At 38.4% G+C, this 19,455-nt stretch overlaps 1 protein-coding gene across 1 annotated transcript in view; it reads right to left on the bottom strand.

The window, feature by feature from the left end:
• Window positions 1-8,986: 8,986 nt before the first annotated feature.
• LOC117718858 (tyrosine-protein phosphatase non-receptor type substrate 1-like) overlaps window positions 8,987-19,455 on the bottom strand; it is a 127,329-nt gene continuing 116,860 nt past the window's right edge. The window contains exon 5 of the mRNA XM_034516810.2: window positions 8,987-18,359. The gene's annotated coding sequence lies outside the window, so the exon portion shown is untranslated. The remainder of the gene's footprint in view (window positions 18,360-19,455) is intronic.

The following is a 19,455-nucleotide window of genomic DNA, read 5'->3' as shown; positions in this document are numbered from 1 at the left end:
GAGGTGGAGACCTCTACCTGTGCTATGTGATTGAATGTTGCAGGTTAAATGGAGTTACCTTGTCCAAGGCCCAACAGTTATCTTTGTGTGGCTATCTTGTTTTGGATTTGTTGGAAGAGGGTTACTTTCTTGCTCTTTCTAGAGTATAATTCCCCTCCTTGTATTGGAGCTTTCCTGATATTATCCTTTGTAATGCTGGGTTTGTGGAAAGATATTGTGTAAATTTGGTTTTGTTATGGAATATCTTGATTTCTCCATCTGTGGTAATTGAGAGTTTTGCAGGGTATAGTAGCCCGGGCTGGCATTTGTGTTCTCTTAGGGTCTATATGACATCTGTCCAGCATCTTCTAGCTTTTATAGTCTCTGATTAGAAGTCTGGTGTAATTCTGATAGGTCTGCCTTTATATGTTACTTGGCCTTTCTCCCTTACTCCATTTAATATTCTTTCTTTGTTTTGTGCACTTGGAGTTTTGATTAGTATGTGATGGGAGGTATTTCTTTTCTGGTGTAGTCTATTTGGCGTTATATAGGCTTTTTGTATGTTTATGGGCATCTTTTTCTGTAGATTAGGGAAGTTTTCTTCTATAATTTTGTTGAAGATATTTATTGGCCCTTTAAGTTGGGAATCTTCACGCTCATCTATACCTATTATCCTTATGTTTGGTCTCCTCATTGTGTCTTAGATTTCCTGGATATTTTGTGTTAAGAACTTTTTGCATTTTGCATTTTCTTTGACAGTTGTGTTGATATTTTCTATGGTATCTTCTGCACTTGAGATTCTCTCTTCTATCTCTTGTATTCTGTTGGTGATGCTTATATCTATGACTCCTGATTTCTTTCCTAGGTTTTCTATCTCCAGCATAGTCTCCCTTTGTGATTTCCTGATTGTTTGTACTTCCATTCTTATGTCCTCGATGGTTTTGTTCAATTCCTTCACCTGTTTGGTTGTGTTCTCTTGTAATTCTTTAAGGGATTTTTGTGTTTCTTCTTTAAGGGCTTCTACCTGTTTACCTGTGTTCTCCTCAAGTTCTTTGAGAGTGTTATTTATGTCCTTCTTAAAGTCTTCTATCATCATTAATAGAAGTGATTTTAAATCTGAATCTTGCTTTCCTGGTGATATGGGGAATTCAGGACTTTCTAGTGTGGGTGAACTAGGTTCTAATGATGCCAAGTACCCTGTGTTACTGATGCTTATGTTCTCGTGCTTGCCTTTTGCCATCATTATCTCCTTAGTGCTACCTGCCCTGTCCCTGACTGGAGCCTGTCTTTCCTATTATTTTGGTTGTATCAGAACTTTGTGGGGTGGATGTAACTACTGATATAAGTGCTGGGGCCCAAAATCTGCTCAGTGCTCAAGTGCAGACAGGATGCTGCCCAGGTTAGAGCTCTGGGAGCCCCGTTTTCTCTGGGTTCTTAGAGATTGGGGGCAGAGCTGCCACCCAAGATCTGCTCAGTGCTATGGCCCAGACCGAAAGGAACCAGTGCTCTGGGCCAGGGATGACTTCCTGGGTCCTTGTGGGTCCCAGTTACTCCCTGTTTGGGGTGAACGTTGCTGTCTGCTTACCTAAGATACTACCCAGGTTAGAGTTTCTGGGAGCCCCACTTCCTCTGGGTTCTGTGTGATTGGGGACAGAGCTGCCATCTTGGATCTGCTCAGTTCCTGGGCCCAGACAGGAAGGAACTAGTCTCAAAAGTACTTATATCTTCTTGCCTCTGTCCCTGAAAATTTTCTTATTGTGGTGATTATTCCCAACTTCAAGTTTGATTTCATAATGGTCACACAGGTTCATGATCTCATTTCAGTACCTCTGAATGTCTAAGACTTGCTTGTTACTCCATATGTGGACTATGTTAGTGTTATCTATGTAATAAATGGGGTGAGAACAATGTGTAACTGTAACGGCATGCACATCTAATAGTATCACTAGGAAAGTTAATACAGGAGAATACTAGGTCAAGAAAATACTGGGAGAAACCATTCAACCGGGCCTCAGAAAAAACATAATGGGAAGATATTTTTTGTGGTATGAACCATTTTCTATGCAAACATTAAAACCAAATTTTGAGTCTCCAAAATCTGGGTAAGTATGATAAGCAGGCATTATCCAAGCTCATAAAATGCAAGAACATGTGAACCATGGACAAGCTGGCTAGCTAGACTGGTCTGATCAGTGTTTTCTGGATTCAGCACAAGACACTGTCTCAGCAACAAAGGTGGAGGCTTATTGAAGAAGACATTCAAGTCAAACCCTATCCTTCACATGCACATGCAAATATGTATAATATGTATACATGCTACTATATTTAGGTACACACATATGAAACACTTATTTAAACATACCACACATATATGCATGCAAAAAGTAATGGTTTCTTTTCTGCAGATGCAGGGAAAAATTGTTTTATAAATAAGTTAAATTATTTCTTAAATTTGATGTTTCCCTTTTTAGATTTTGCCCTAAATGACTGGTCTATTGATGAAAGAAGGATATCAAAGATACTAACATACACTGCCAGTTTGATTAGATTTTGTATAACCATGAAAATAAAATGTGAGTATGTCTTTGAGTATGTTTCCAAAAAGGCACAACTGAAGAAGAGAATCTCAACCATCAGATCCATTGGCAGGATACAGCCAAGACTGAATCAAAATGAAAAAGCAAGCTGAACACTGGCCTTTATCTTCCATCTTTGTGACTACTCACAAAATGTGGCAATGTGTCATAGCTCTTAAAGCACAACACAGCATAACATAGTATAACAGACCCCATAAATATCTGCAAAAGAAAGAGGCAGAAGAATTAGAGTAGGAAAGTTGTAATGGAGGGGGTAGATGGCTGGAGTTATGGCTAAATAGGAAACAACAAGATGTGGTGCTGGGTAAGCACTCAAAATCTTAAGACAAGGAACAGGTCTCCTGAATAGTGAACATCTGTGATCCTTATATGATTGTCTAGTGCAACAAAATCTCAGTTACTGTGTCCAAAGCAATATAATAATGGATTTCTTCTTTGTCAAGCCTATGAATTTATAGTTTCTTGTCACATTACCTTTAGAAAATCAATATAATTTTTATATTTATTATGAAGAATAATCCTCAGGAATTAATGAATGTTGTATTTCTTAATCAAGGTACAAGTTTTTTATGCACTGAGAACTTATTTTGTTATTATCACTCCAGACTCATAGAGATAATGATCTAAAGGACTCTGACAGAGAAGCTGATCCAGAGATGCCTCAAGCCAAATCCACAGCCCTCCAACTGCATATTCCACAGCTGTTTCACATTCCAATTGACTTACTTTACCACATCATCTTATATCACAACACCTGATACCATATGACACTTGAAGCGTCACAAGGTGCAGAAAGTGGAAGAAGGCAGAAAAGAAAATACTGGGTGAAATGTCAGATGTTTACATGAAACTAAGGGATCCAAATCATAATGCTGCCATGTTCTTAACTTGCAATAATTCAGTCTCCCTACTTTTACTATATTCATTAAGCAGTTCATTCAAGGGTGCAAATGATGACATGTGCAGTATGTACAGGCTTAGCTGATGTGATTGTTCAGAAACCTGCAGGTTTCTGTTTGGACAAGCAGTAACTGTTGTTTTTCTGCAGGGGGTACTCCACAGGGTGAATGATAATTCAGCTGAAGTAGTCAGATGCTCCTGCAGTCACTCACTCTGAACCAGATTGTGACCTCCTTCATCTTTGTGGGACCAACTGACTAATTCAACAGTGTAGAGAACAGCTGGGAAATAATACACAGATTCACAGAAAAGCAGTTAAACAGAGTTCCAAATATCTTGGACATCACAAAGAGAAACATCACTTTTCCATTGACATCAGTAACATCAATAAAGACAGTGCTAGTATCTACTGCTGTGTAAATTTTCAGAATGGGGATGGTGTGTCTTTTATAACAAGAAGATTCAGTCTAGACCAGGTTTCACCGTGTCTGTGAGTATAGTATTGGTTTTTTGGTCTCCAATATATGGCAAAAATTATGTTGTTCATTCTTCTGTGAATAACAACCAAGAGGCCTGTTTGGTAAGTGGGTGCTAATGACCTGGTTTTTATTACAACAATAGGTTAGGTTGTTTACTACAACAATAGTGCAAAAGACTTGCCCATCCAGTTATAGCTAATGAAGAAATGTCTGTTCTATCTTTCCACCTTAGTCTTTCCCAAACTAACTCTGTTCTCTAACTGCACAGACAAGTTTTTAAAGAGTTGAGCAGCTTATGTAGTGACAAAATGTGACATGGCCTTCTACCTCAAATAGCACTTTTTCTCCAGAGAGAATGCATTTTATTTCATGCCCTAAGCATCACTGAAGGCCTACTGCGTGTCAGGTCCAGTTTTGATTCCATGGTGATGACAGGGAGTATATAACACAGTGTCTCATCTATATAAAAGCTATATCTTTCCATTCCATGAGGACCACTGTACTGGATGGTTTTGTGGGTCAACATGACACAAGTTGTTATCAGAGAGAAAAGAGCTTCAGTTGAGGAAATGCCTTTATGAGATCCAGCTCTAAGGGATTTTATCAATTAGTGATCAGGAAGGGAGGGCCCCTTGTGGGTGGTACCATCCGTGTTTTGGTAGTCTTGTGTTCTATAAGCAAGCTGAGCAAGCAAGGAAGCAACCCAGTAAGAAATATTCCTCCATGACCTCTGCATCAGCTCCTGCTTCTTGACCCGCTTGAGTCCTAGTCCTGACTTCCTTTTTGATCAACAGCAATGTGGGAAGTGTATGTTGAATTTGCTCCTCAACTTGCTTCTTAGTCATGATGTTGGTGAAGGAATAGAAACCTTGACTAAGACAACCACTTTGTTTTTCCCTATCTCTCTTAATCTCCAGCACACAGACAGATCCTGACACACTCAAGGTTCCTGTGGGATCTTTCAGTTGTGGTAGATGATCTACAAAGGGACTGACTCTTTTCTCTGAGCCTTTCTTGAAATCTTGTATTTCAGATATTTACTTTCACAAGGTTGAATGAAGCTGAGACATGCTCCAGTGATGGGTCCTGTGTGGGTGATGTGAGGTTCTCAGATTAACCAGCAAGATTACATTTAGTTTCCTGAAAGATGCACAAGATCCTCTTTCCATATATTAGTCATCAAATTTTAAGCCCAGAAAGGATATTTATACAATCTAACCACCCCAATGAAAATATATGATGACCTATATAGCCATGTCTTTGTCAGTAGTTCTATATGTAGTTAATATAAGGATCTGTCTCAGAAGCTAAATATAATTTTAATACAGACTCTTGTGGACTAGTTGTACATTAAGTGCTAATCAAACCTATTATGTTTTCAAATATTTATGTATGTATTTACTTAGGGTTTGAATGTAGTGCATGTGTGTGTGTGTATACTAACATTTAATGTTTGTGTAATGACTACTTGTGGGAATCTGTTCTCTCATTAACCTATGTGCTTTCTGAGTATTTAAATCAGGTAGGTGATCAAGCTTAGCAACAGCACCTTGACCCACTAAGGTCTGTCTCCAACTCTAAATCAAAATTTCTTAAACTCAGGCACTATCTTGTGGAAGGTTTCCATGTATTATTAAATTTTCAGGGGCTCAGGATGTGCTCCACATTTAAATGCTGATGCCCAGTAGCAAGAGCTTATCTTCTCACTAAAATAATCTTCTGTCTATATAAAAACGAAGTTGTCCTACCCTGTTAAACACAACATCATTTAAATAAATAAGAAAGAAAGAGAGAGGAGAGAGAGAGAGAGAGAGAGAGAGAGAGAGAGAGAGAGAGAGAGAGGGAGGGAGGGAGGGAGGGAGGGAGGGAGAGAGAGAGAGAGAGAGAGAGAGAGAGAGAGAGAGAGAGAGAGAGAGAGAGAGAGAGATTGAGACAGGGAGGTGTCTCCGGTAGGGAATGCTTCATTTGCTTCTACTTTTTGCTATAAAAACTGTGCTACAATGGATTATCCTATAAGCCATCATCTTTTTCAGGAAGCACAACCAACCTGATAAACTGCTGGGCCAAAGTATGGATTATTTAACGTAGAAAGAATTAGACATTTTACCCTTTTGGATGTAGAAACAACGATTCTTCTTTGCCTTTAACCAAGGCAAGAAGAGTAACTTTATTCTAGCTTTTAAGTTTCAACACTACACAGTTTGAGGATTTTCATTCTATGCTTGTAACTCACTGCCATTCCATCTGCCCAATTTATGACTCAGAGGAAGAGGTAGTAAGAAGAGAGATATGGTGCCTTACTTATTCAACTTTTTTTGCTACTATACAGCAAATTTTATTGAGTGCTTATGTGGCAGATTATGATTGTAATCAAGAATAAAAGTATTTGATATTGGAATGACGACTCCAGCTTGTTTCTTGGGACCTTTTGCTTAGAAATTTATTTACAGCCTTTTATTCTGAAGTAGTGTCTGTTTTGTCACTGAGGTGTGTTTCCCATATTCAGCAAAATTCTGGGTCCTGTTTACATATCCAGTCTGCCACTCTATGTCTTTTTATTGGGGAATAGAGTTCACTGATTTTAAGGGATATTAAGGCAAAAGGTGGAATTATGTTTGTATGGCTATATTTTTTTTGGGTTTGTTTTAAGATTACTTTCTTGTTTTTTCTAGGGTCTAGTTTTCCTACTTGATATCTCTGACTGGAGCCTGTCCCTTCTGTGATCTTGGTTGTTTCAGAACTCTTTGGAGTCCAGCTGTTTCTTGGATCCTGAAATCCTTGTGTGACAAAATTCCTGATATCCTGATGTGTCAGAGCTCTTGGGAGTCTTCTCTGGGTGTTGCAGGAGTGAGTGGGGAGCCAGAGCTCTTGTTCTACTCTAGGCACAGGTCCAATGAATGTCTCATGGAAAGGAAACCGTACCTCTGGCTGGACAGGAGATTGTGTTTCCCTTGTTGTTGGGGTCTCAGTTATGGTGGGTGTAGGGAAAGGTGTTCTGATCCTGAGGGTGTCGGAACCCCAGTGATTTTGGGTGTGTCCAATCTAATAGGAATCAAGCTTCCTCTATGATCCTGTGATTCTGTGATCCTTCACATGTCAGATCACCAGTGATCTTGTGATCCTTGGTGTTTCAGAGCACCTGAGAGTCAGGCTATCTCTGGGTATTGTAGGAGTGGGTGCACAGCCAGTCCCCCAGGTCTTCTCTGGGTGCAGGTTCAAATGGGAAGGAACCCATGCTTCTGTCCAGGTAGGGATTCCTGTGTCTCTGGATACTGGGGATCCCAGTTAGTCTTGGCAATACTCACTTCCTCTCTCTCTCTCTCTCTCTCTCTCTCTCTCTCTCTCTCTCTCTCTCTCTCTCTCACTCACACACACACACACACACACACACACACACACACACAAATTGCTCAGCCCATTTGGTGTCACATATGTTTATGTGATTTCAGAGCTAAAACAGGGTCAACCCTGGTGATCCAGGCTTTCAGCATTTCTTAGCAACCTGTCTTTGTTTAGGTGTGGCACTCTAGGTCTGCTCCTGGCCACTCTTACTACTTTTAATATTTTTTCTTTGTTCTGTGCATTTGGTGATTTTGTTATTATGTTACAGGAGGATTTTCTTTTCTGGTCCAATATATTTGGTGTTCTGTTGTAATTTTTTACTTTTCTGTCCATCTCTTTCTTTAGGAGAAGTTGGAGAAGTTTTCTTCTAAGATTTTTTTTGAGGTTGTTTTCTGGCCCTTTGAGCTGGGCATCTTTGCTCTCTTCTATTCTTATTGTTCTTAAATTTGGTCTTTTTATTGTGTCCCAGAATTTCTGGATGTTTTGGGTTAGGATTTTTTATGCTTTGTATATTCTTTGATCATTGTGTCAATATCTTTCCTGGTATAGTCTACACCTGAGATTTCCTCTTCTATATCTTCTATTCAGTTGGTGATGCTTATAGCTCCTGATCTCTTTCCTAGGCTTTTTATTTCCAGGGTTGCCTCTATTTGTGATTTCTTTGTTATTTTATTTTTGGGTGTTTTTAGAAAAATTTATTGGTTATTTGATTTATTTACATTTAAATGTTATCCCACTTCCAAGTTTACCCTCTGTGAACACCCTATCCTATTTTCCCTGCTTCTATGATGGTGCTCCCCGACCCATTTCCTCCTGCCTCACCACACTAACATTCCTGTGCACTGGGGCATTGAACCTTCACAGGAAAACAAAAATTTTTTATTTACCAAGACAGTTATTTAGGTTTTCTCCTAGTTTGTCAGATTATTAACTACTTAGGAGACAGATTGTTAACAAATTCAAAATGTGCTTTAAAGCCTTTGCTTTTTCTAAATTTTCAGAATGTACTTTCAACAATTAAGATTAAAACTACTGTTTCTTCTTCAAGGCTAGTATAACTGAACTTATATGAATTCGATATTCATTTTTGGAGGCTGATGTCAATGCAGATAAAGAGACTAAGAGAAGGACCTATATTGTGGCCCTTGATTCAAGTCTTCTAGGTACCGGGAAATGATACAACACCTATAAAAGGCCTTTCAGTTCAGGCAGTTCACTCCTCAGAGCAGTCATACTGACTAAGTTAGACTCCAGCCATTCTGCAAAGAAAAAGTTACTGCAGATAAAATGTCCTTGGTTCTTCCATGGAAGTCATATGGTTAGCAAGAGATTGTTCACTTCCAGTAGATGACAAAACTCGTAATGGAAAACTAAGGAAGTTGAGTGTCTCCTCCAAAGTTCTTAAAAGCAACCCGTAAGGACATACAGCTGGACTTAACTGTAAAGTGAAGAAAGGTAATTTTGGCTATCTACTTGATCTAAATACTCAATAGGAGAGCAAAATTCAGACTGGAGTAATTAAAAATGATACAAAGTAAAATAAGGTAGACTTTTAAAAGGGCTCTGGATACTATTTTAGTTGTTACGGAATCTAGTCATAAGACAATTATGTAGTTTCCATTTTATGCTGTTTGTAGAATGTCTTAGTAAGGGTTTTACTGCTCTAAACAGATATCATGAACAAGGCAATTCTTATAAAGCATAACATTTAATTGGTGCTTTTTTACAGTTTCAGTGATTCAGTCCAGTATCATCAAGGACAAACTGAAAGTTCTGCTTTCTAACCTGAAGGCTTCTAGCAGAATACTGTCTTTTAAGGAACTATGATGATAGTCTTATAAGCCACATTGACAGTGACACACCTACTCCAACAGGGCTACATATTCTAATTGTGCCACTCCCTGGGCTGAGCATATACAAACCATCAGATTCCACTCCCTGGCCTATATAGGCTTATCCAAACATAGGAGTCTATGGGGGCCATACATAAACATAGCATAATGCAAAATACATTTAGTCCCACTTCAAGTTTCCATATTCTTTTTTTTTAAGATTTATTTATTTATTTTATGTATAGGAGTACACTGTAGCTGTCTTCAGACACACCAGAAGAGGGCATCAGACCTCATTACAGATGGTTGTGAGCCACCATGTGGTTGCTGGGAATTGAACTCAGGACCTCTGGAAGAGCAGTCAGTGCTCTTAACCACTGAGCCATCTCTCCAGCCCAAGTTTCCATATTCTATAGCAGTTTCAATAATGTTGAAAGTCCAAAGTTCAAAGTCTCTCCTGAGATTCATTTAATCACTTAACTGAAATCCCCGAGGCAAGACAGGAAATCAAGTGGGCAAACTCCAAACTCTGTATCCCATAGCTGATGTCAAAGCAGTCCACAGATCTCCAACTCTTTTTTGTCTTTGTTGGCTACAACAAACTTCTTTCTCCTGGGCTAGTTCCACTCACTGTTAAGAGCTTTTCTCACCAAACAGTCTATGGTTCTGGCATATCGAACATCTTGGGATCGCCAAGGTAACTTCAATGTTACACCTTCTTGTTTTAATGTCTGTGATTCACACATGATCTTCTGGGCCACTCCAAAGGGGTGGTGTGACTTCTCCAGCTCTGCCCTCCGTAGTTCAGGTTGATTTACTTCACTACCACTGCTTTTCTTGGTGTTCATCCCATGGTACTGGCATCTCTGGGGTCTTCTGCTGCAAATAAGCCTCACCAATAGCCTCTGATAGGCTTTCTTCATGGTGCCAAACCTCATCTCCTTTGCATGACCCTCTAATTCCTGGGCCATTAACTTCAACTGAGGCTGCACCTTCACTAGTTGCCTTCTATGTCCTCTAACAGTAACAAGCCTCAACTTCTCTTCATGACCCCTTTATGCCTTCAAAACCAGTACCTGGGTGACTCTTACACATTGCCAAGTACAAATGGAGTACAAGGTACAACCTTGGCAATCTCAGGAACACAGTTTCTTTATGCTATCAGAAAACACTTCACAGAAGATTTCATCTCAGCAATGCTGGTCTCTTTTTAATCACCACTAATTTGTTAGTTCTGGCTAATCAGCATCAATTGGCCCAGTAATTCCTTCTATTTTTTATTCTAAAGGTAGTGCCATATGGCTGAAGCTGCCATGTTCTGCTGCTTTCTGAGGCTGGAACATGGGTCCCCTTATTCTATTACAATCTTTCTGTTTTCAGACTCCTTCCCTGTCTAAATTTGGCTTTCCTGGATCTTACTCTGTGGATTGACCTTGAACTGAAAGATCTGCATGGCTCTGTCTCTTCCAGTGCTGGTATTAAAGGAGTGTAGCACCGTGCATGATTTAAGCTTTTCTTTACCTAGAACTTGCTTTGTCCCAGGCTGGTCTTAAACTAAAAGATTTGTTTGGCTTTGTCTCCTGGGATTAAAGGGGTATACCAAAATACCTGGATCTAAATTTAGCTGCATAGTATCTTGCTCCCCATATTCCATCATCTGTCATCTCTTAGAATATAGGCTTAAGTTCCATTTCACTTCCTAGTGTCCCTTTAATACTTGTACCATATATTTTATATTTTTTCTTTCTAAGCTTGGTATGCTTGTTAAAAATGCTCTTCATGAGACATAACCAGAGAACAAAGTCTCTGTTGTCTTTTTGAGACATCTTTTGTCAGTGCAATTAATATGAATCTCTTTACCTGAGTCTCAAGTAGACTCTTCAGACAAGGGTGAAAGGCAGCCACATTCTTCACCAAAATACTACAAAAACAGTCTGTAGGCCACATTCTGAAGTTCTCCATTGAAACATTTTGGGCCAGGTTTGTACAGTTAAAATCATACTTAGCAGCAGAGTCTTCCATATTCCTTCTAGGGTAGCCTATTAAGCCCAACTTAATGGATTCTACTGGTTTCCAGAGTCTCCAAATCCACATTCATCCAAATGAAAACATGGTCAGGCCTATCATAGAAATACCGCAGTCCCTGCTACAAACTTCTGTATTATCCAGGATGCTATTGTTGTGAACAGACATCCTGACCAAGGCAACTTGTATACAACATTTAATTGTGGCTGCCTTGGTTCACAGGTTCAGTCCATTATCATCAAGGCAGGAGCATGGTAATATCCAGGCAGGCATAGTACATAAATAGCTGAGAATTCTACAACTTTATCTAAAGGCTGATAGTGGAAGACTGGCATCCAGGCCATTAGGATGAGGGTCTTATAGTGCACACACACAGTGATACATCTACTCTAATAAGGCCACACCTACTTCAACAGGGATACCCCTTCTAATCATGTCACTCCCTAAGCCAAGCATATGCAAACCATCATACTCCAAAACCTTTTAAGCAGGCTGACTACAAGTTTAATTCTGTAAAAGTCTTTTTCTTCACAAATAGACATGATTCATTGTTTTATTTCACTTCTTAATATGATGGATTACAAAGATTAACTGTTTTTTAAATCTAAGAAAATGTAAGAGTTATTGTGCATTTTGTCTTTTATTTTGTATTTTTAAAAATTTTCTAGAAAGGTAATAAAAGCCACACACACACACACACACACACACACACACACACACACACACACGTATATGTATATATATTTAAGAAAAATTCCATGAAAAAGTTGAAAAGCTATATGAACAGTAGACTCTGGCACAGGCATTTTTCAGGTTTTATCACTATACTAAAACAGTTAAAGTAACACAACTTTAAAGAGAAAAGTTTGTGTATGTTACATTTTAAGTGGCTAAAAGTCTAAATGTTATGCCAAATGTTTTTAAAGAACTTTCTTCTCTGTTATGTACCATGTGGCACATTGACAGGCATGTAGATAAAGAGAAAAGATCAGTAAATATGAAACAACACAGAGAAAGTTCAGGGACATTTGGGATTTTCTAATAACACTCTTGGCATCAAAACACGTTCTATAATCAGTTTTATGGGCAGTGAAGTACAGAATGAGAGACATCACAGTAGGATTTCTAAATGACATGACCTCCTACCACCTTCAGCATAAGCATCATGTTCCCAGCACAGGAATCTGAGCATCAATGTATAGCTCATGTCTAAATCAAGGCTCCATTCAACTATGTGCTGCCAACAGCCTAATTCAAGAAAGAGACACATTCTATATTTAAGAATATTCTGACCCTTTGAACTCTAAGGAAAGAGCGAAATTATTTGTACAACATACATTTCCACTTTACAGATATAAGAATGATCTATTTCTTAAGTTGTATAAACTTGTTTTGTTCCATATATTTTTATTTGCACTTTCTTTTCTTTGCTCTTTCTGGTGATCTACTAAGTGCCCCATTCCATTTCTTTGTAAAGATGGTTTAGACATTGTATCCCATATTTACATGCAATTGTTCCCCAAAAAAGTAGACAACAAGAGACATTCTAGGCAATTATAATTTTTCATATGCTTTTTGTCTTCCCAGCACTAACTATTAAAAGTTCAAATAAAAAACCGTATCTTTTCATGGAGTAAGCTATGCTTGAATGTCTATCTTGTAAATGTCTTCCACTCTGATTTAAACGGGTAGATTGCAAATTCTATATTAAAACATCAGAACATGTGGGTTGTGATTTGAGGAAGATATATGGAACAAGGACTCGTTCTTACTGATAATAATGTGGACAAGAAATGGCTGGGACACGTTTAAAATTTGACCTAAAAAGTGTGCATGCTTGATGGAGGTAAAAGTCTTTCTCTTGTATAACTTACTTCTTCCTGTTGTTCATTCTATCTCTTTGTCTGCCAAGTCTCTTATGCTTTGCATACCCAGGAGACTCAGGCACATGGCATGGGTCAGGAAGCACTGAAACCATGAGGATTCCAGTCTTTCTTAATTTACATTTATTTCTTATTTCCTATGGGAACTTACTGAGTGACAGCACAGTAATTTATGGCATTCTATACATTTTATGGATCTGCTTTTCCTTTATCTCATTCTTAATATTCTTGTTACACTTTGAGATCCAACATGGAATGCTATGAGAATTTTACTTGGCATGTCTATTTTAGGTCCTGTCAGACTTTTCTTGATTTGAGGCACTGATTTTACATTTGGATGATATTTTTTCTCACCTGTTTTATCAGATTCTGAGGGTTCTTATAGTTGCCTCTATTAGATTGACATAAATCAATTTTATTTTCATTTTTAAGCACTTCTTGAGCTTACAGCCTGGGGTGGGTAAGCAACAGGAACACCATTGCTTATTCCAAGTTCAAAACTAGGGAAATTTTTCCAGGTATTTGGAAGATATGCATGCTTAGTTAGAGCATTAAGTTCTTTGTCAAATAAGAAAAAGTTTGTGTAAGATTAGCATAACCAGACCTTCAAGATTTTGTATCTGGTGATCTTGCAGACAAGATCACTTGGGATGAATATAAAGGAAACTTAAGTGCCAGAAAGGAGAAAAGTTAAGACTACCTCCAAGCTGCTCAGTTGCTAGTGAAAAATCAATTTGAAAAAATTTAAAAAGGGGAATGTACCCTACCAAGAAATCCTCCAGAAATTTTAAATTTTCTAACTTTGGATTCTGAAGAAAAATCTGTTGCAGATAGATTCTGGCATCCTGATACCAAAAAGAATTTTGCAACAGTCCTCTGGAAAGACCCATTAACTGAAACCTGGAATGGGCCAGATCCAGTGCTTATCTGGGGAAGAGGTTCTGTTTGCATATATTCCCAAACTGCAGATGCTGCATGTTGGCTGCCAGAAAGACTGATTAAACAAATAGACAACAATAACAAATTCAGGGAGGAGAAACTCCCTGAGAAGCATATTTTTTCTTTGCAAGAAATATGAAGGAAACATGAAGATGCTTCACAATTGCCTTCAAACTGGAACAGATCAACGAGCAAACCTGACTTGGGAAGTTCTCAATGCTGAATAGTTACTATGTTGCAGCCTGCTCTGCTTTGCCTGGCTTGGCCTTTCAAAGGCTGGGATTAAAGGTGCATGCCACCACTGACTGGCTTCAAACTTCTGCTCTGGTTTTCGGGTCAGGGTCTAGAGAGAGAGAGAGAGAGAGAGAGAGAGAGAGAGAGAGAGAGAGAGAGAGAGAGAGAGAGAGAGAGAGAGAGAGAGAGAGGATAAGGGGAAGAGACGCAAGGAATAGAGACAAGACAGAGGTTCTGATCAAGTCTCTTTTATTGAAGGGAAATGTGGGGTACTTATACACTTTTGCCATGCCCCTTGTAGGTGTGTGGATATGACTTAAGCCTTGGAGGCATGGCTAGCATGTGGATAGCTGCTTTCTAGCCATTTTCTGCTAAAAGTTGGCTCCCAACACCTTTGTGTCCTGAAACATGCCAAGGAGGTCCAGCTTGATGTTTCCAAAACATCAATAACACTGGGCCTAGGGGAGACAGATCAGCAACTCTATACCATGATGGAAGCTTTCCATGAAGCCAATGTGAACTGTTTGTCCAAGTATTTTATCATGCAACAGAAAATGGAAGTGGTGTTTTCTTCATTTTAAGACACATAGAAACTTCACAGCTGACTTTATGTTACCCAAATTTATATATGATGATGTGAGACCAGATCTCTTGAAAAAGTAACATTGAGCATAAGCAGAAGAGAAGGGAAGACCATATAATTGGAAGGATCAGTGGGTTCAATCTACTTACCATTCTTTTAAAACACAATCTGGTAAGAAGCACTGGGGCTTTTAGAAGCTATATAAAGAGAACTTGGGAAATTCTTTGATGAATGTTAAGGGGCATAGGATGTAAGCCATGGTCAGGATGTAGAAACAATGCACAGGTATGTAGGCATAGTCAACAGTATGTGAGAAATTGTCTTATTTGATCAAATTTGAGTTTAAAGCTTGGCTCCTTGAAACTGAACTTGATGAGAGTATTTACATGATAGAATGGCACAAGCTCTACCTAAAAATACTTTCTGTTCTGTCCAGAATCATATGTTGTATATTTATCATCTCCAGCATAGTGATGCCCATTGTAAAGTCATCATTTTGTATGTGAGAAAAAGAGAGTGGAGACAGAGAAATTTAAATGATTTATAAGCTGTCAACTTTCACCACATTTATATCATAGCAGTAGTGACGAGAACAATAAAGTTGATATGCTCTCATCTCACCGTAAAGAGTATTTAATTATTTATGTGGATTTTGTTGAGCATCTTTGAACATATAAATTGAAATAATTTATAGTTAAAATTATGATATAGCTAAATAGAAGCATCGATACTGTTAAGAATTGTGGAGAGTATAATCCAGAGACAGAGTAGCATCAGAGAACATGGACTATATGTGCAGTGATGCTCAATTCAATGGAAATATATATTACAGATATCTAGACACACTCAGAAAACAACTCTTCATACTATGAAGAGGGGCTCAGAACTTTTTTTTATTATCCTAATGATGCTGAGGACTTTGTGATAACAGTAAGAGATAGAAGCTGAACAGGATATTTAGTGTAAAAAGACACCTCAAAGAAACATGTTCTTTTTTGTCTATAAGCTAAAATTGTTTCCCAGGCTCCTTGCAACCTTCCCCTTTAAAAGGACCAGTAATAACAAAAGTATTTGGAAGCTTTGATGTATGTTGTAGTTCCTAAATGAAGTTCAGAGTTGCTTTAGAGTAGCAAAAAAATCATCACATTGAAGAAAATTGATGGTTTGGAAATCTGAATTTTTACCTTAAGGAAACCTTATATCCCAGGTGATCAGGGTTAATCACCCAGGCAAAAAACAACTTTTACAACACATTAAAGAGATATGTAGAACATTTCTTATAGATGGATATGGTGGTTCAGCACGTAATCCATTCCAGAAAAATATGATCTTATATGTTCAAGGCCATCTGGGATTACATGGTGATTTCCAGAACATTCAAGGATACATAGAAAGACCCTGTCTCAAAAAGTTTTTTTTCACATCAGTTAATATACTACTTCTTACTTTCCCAGAACTCTTCCTACCCAGCACAGCTCTAAATTGTATATTGTGATTCAGCTGGGTTTGCACACTTTTCTTTGTCTTAGCATTTTCTTGGGTATTGTTTGTTTGTCCCCCCCCCCCCTCCCCAGAACTCCTGCCCTGGCAAGAACCCAAGCATGCTAGTTTTGTGACTTTCGGCTTCTTCAATAATTATCTAACATTTTCCATTTTGCACCAAGTAGCAGTTAATTCACCATGTGTGGGACATTCATGCCTTTTGAAACAGCAAGGTTTTTACATTTGCTATTCCATTCTCCTCCATGAGGTTGCTGAGATTTATACTTTGCCTGCCACAAGAATTTTTCTTATGTTTAAATATATTATTTTTTAATGTTATATATATATATATATATATATATATATATATATATATATATTATTTAAGGTTCTCTAGAGTCACTGAACTTATGGAATATATATATATATATATATATATATATATATATATATATATATATGAAATTTATTTTGATGACTTACATTCTGTAGTCCAACTAACCCCAAAATAAATAGCTGTAGATGAGAAGTCCAAGAATCTAGTAGTTGCTTAGTACCAAGATGCTAGTTGTTTAAGCTGGTATTCTGTAGAAGTAGGTTCCAATAGATGTGCTGGCAAGTAGTTGCAAGCAGGTAAACAGTGATTCTGCCTTTTTCTGATGGCCTTACATAGGCCTCCAGAAGAAGGTGTGGCCCAGATTAAAGATGTTTAACAACACACCTGGATCTGGGACTTGCTTTGTCCCAGGCTTGCTTTGAATTCAGAGACCCCCTTGCCTCAATTTTCTAGAATTAAAGCCATGTACTACCTTGCCCGAGTCTAAACTTTTTATGGCCCTTATTTCTCAAAATCTTCTTGCCAATATCCAGGTAAAAAACTTGTGTCTTCTAGCCTAAAGATCTGGATCACAGATGTGCCTTCCTATTCTGGATTGTAGTTCATCCCAGATATAATAAAGTTGAAAACCAGGAATAGCTATTACAATCCACTCCTTGTAAACTTTACACAAATTATATCTCATGTATAAACAAAACAATAACTTCCAACCCTTGATTCCTGGACCTGTTGATTCTGGCTATAGGAGAAACTATACCATATACTGGAAGCTGATTCAAATCATATCTTCTTCTGAAGAACTCTGCTCCAGCCCTTTATGCTGCTGCCACCTCATTGGCACTGAAACTGTCATTTCATCTTTCTATCAAACCAACTGTTTCAGGATGGTAGGAAACATGGAAAATAAGACCAGGGAATTTCATGATCATTGGCCCACTGTCACACTTCACTGTCTAGGAAATGAGTTTATTGGTTAGAAACAGTACTGTGTAGAATAACCTGTCAGAGAATAAGGTATTCTCTAAGTCCATGGATGGTTGTTTTGGAAAAAGCACTGCAAGCAGAAAAGACAGAACCATAACCAGAATAAATATCTAACTCAGTAAGAACAAAGCATTGCCCTTTCCATGAGGAAGCGGTAGAATGTAATCAACCTGCCACCAGGGGGCTGGCTGTTCACCTCAAGGAATGGTATCATATCTGGGATTCAGTGTTGGTATCTGTTGTTGGTACATCTGGCATTCAGCAGCAGCTGTAGTCAGGTCTGCCTTGGTGAGTGGAAGTCCATGTTGCTGAGCCCAACCATAACCCCCATCCAAGCCACATAGCCATTTTGTTCATGTGCCCATTGAGCAATAACAGAGATAGCTGGGGAAAGAAGCTAAATGTCTATAAAATAGGTCATCTTATTCACTTGATTATTGAACTCCTCCTCAGCTGAAGTTGCTTTTAATGAGCATTTACATGGGACACAAATATCTTCATGTCCTTTGCCCACCTGGAGTGATCTATTCACATACTTCTCCAGATAACTTTCTCACCAATTTTTCAATCATGATCTTTCTAAATCTCTGGACAGCCAATATATTGAGTCATTGAACAATCATACATCTGGAAATTTCTTCTTCCAAACAAAGTGTAAAATCATTTATACTGCCTGGAGTTCTGCCCACTTCTTCACCTGTATTTTTCAGGGTTGTCAAATAAAGGCATTGTAATGCTGGAACTGTCAATGTCTGGGTGGTGCCTACAAATAACATGAAGAACAGTTAGTAAACCAGATCCTAGGATTCTCCTCTTCAGTCAGCCAATTATAGAGAATACCTTATGAGATTATAGGTGCATGCTTGACAGCAGATGGCATTGTAAAAGGAGTAGAAACCATAGGCATTTGAGGAACATCTTCATGAATCTTGCTTGTGCCATCAAGACCTTCTTGGCCTAATTGCTCATATATCACTTCCATTATACAATAGACTACCAGTGTCCTACTTTATGACTTGAAAGGCCTGATACCCAGTTCATGAAGGGAAATTCAAGTCTTATGGTAATTTGGTGTCCTATTGTCAAATGTTCAGTTTCCCACTAAGGTCCAATAGCAGGCCAAGAGCTGTTTTTCAAAGGAATAATAATAATCTGCAGATGATGATAGAGTTTTGTTCCAAAATCCCAATGGTCTCTTCTGTGATTCATATATAGCCTGTCAGATGCTCCAAACAGCATCTCTCTGCGACTGACACCTCAAGCATCATTAGGACTGCTGGATCATATGATCTAAGTGGTAGAGCAACCTGGACCTAATTGATGTTCCTTCTGTTCTAGGCACCACACAAAGACAGCAGCTTTCTGAGTCACTTCTTAAATGGGCCTGAGTAACACACTCAAATGAGAAATGTGTTGTCTTCAGAATCCAAATAGACCCACTAAAAATTGTGCTTCTTTCTTGGTGGTGGGAAGCACTAGGTGAAATAACTCATCTTACCTTAGAAGCAATATCTCTGCATGCCCCATACCACTAAACTTCTAAGAATTTTACTGAGGTAGACAGTTCTTGAAATTTAGTTAGACTTATTTCCCATTATCTGGTATGCATATGTATTACCAATAAGTCTAAAGTGGTTGCTACCTCCTTGTCACTTGGTTCAATTAGCATAATCTCATTAATGTAGTTCAACAATTTTGTGGAAGAGACAGAAGAGCAAGATCCCTTCTAACTCAGTTGTGACACAGGCAGGAGAGTTAATTTATCCTTGAAGCAAAACTGGAAAGGTACCCTACTGGCATTGACAATTGAAAGAAAATTGCTTCTGGGAGACCTAATAGACATGTACTAAGAAGAAAAC

This window comes from Arvicanthis niloticus, chromosome 13 (assembly GCF_011762505.2).
Source record: "Arvicanthis niloticus isolate mArvNil1 chromosome 13, mArvNil1.pat.X, whole genome shotgun sequence".
Taxonomy (NCBI): domain Eukaryota; kingdom Metazoa; phylum Chordata; class Mammalia; order Rodentia; family Muridae; genus Arvicanthis; species Arvicanthis niloticus.
Note: the sequence above shows the minus strand (reverse complement) of the source record. Positions and strands in the feature narration are given on the sequence as shown.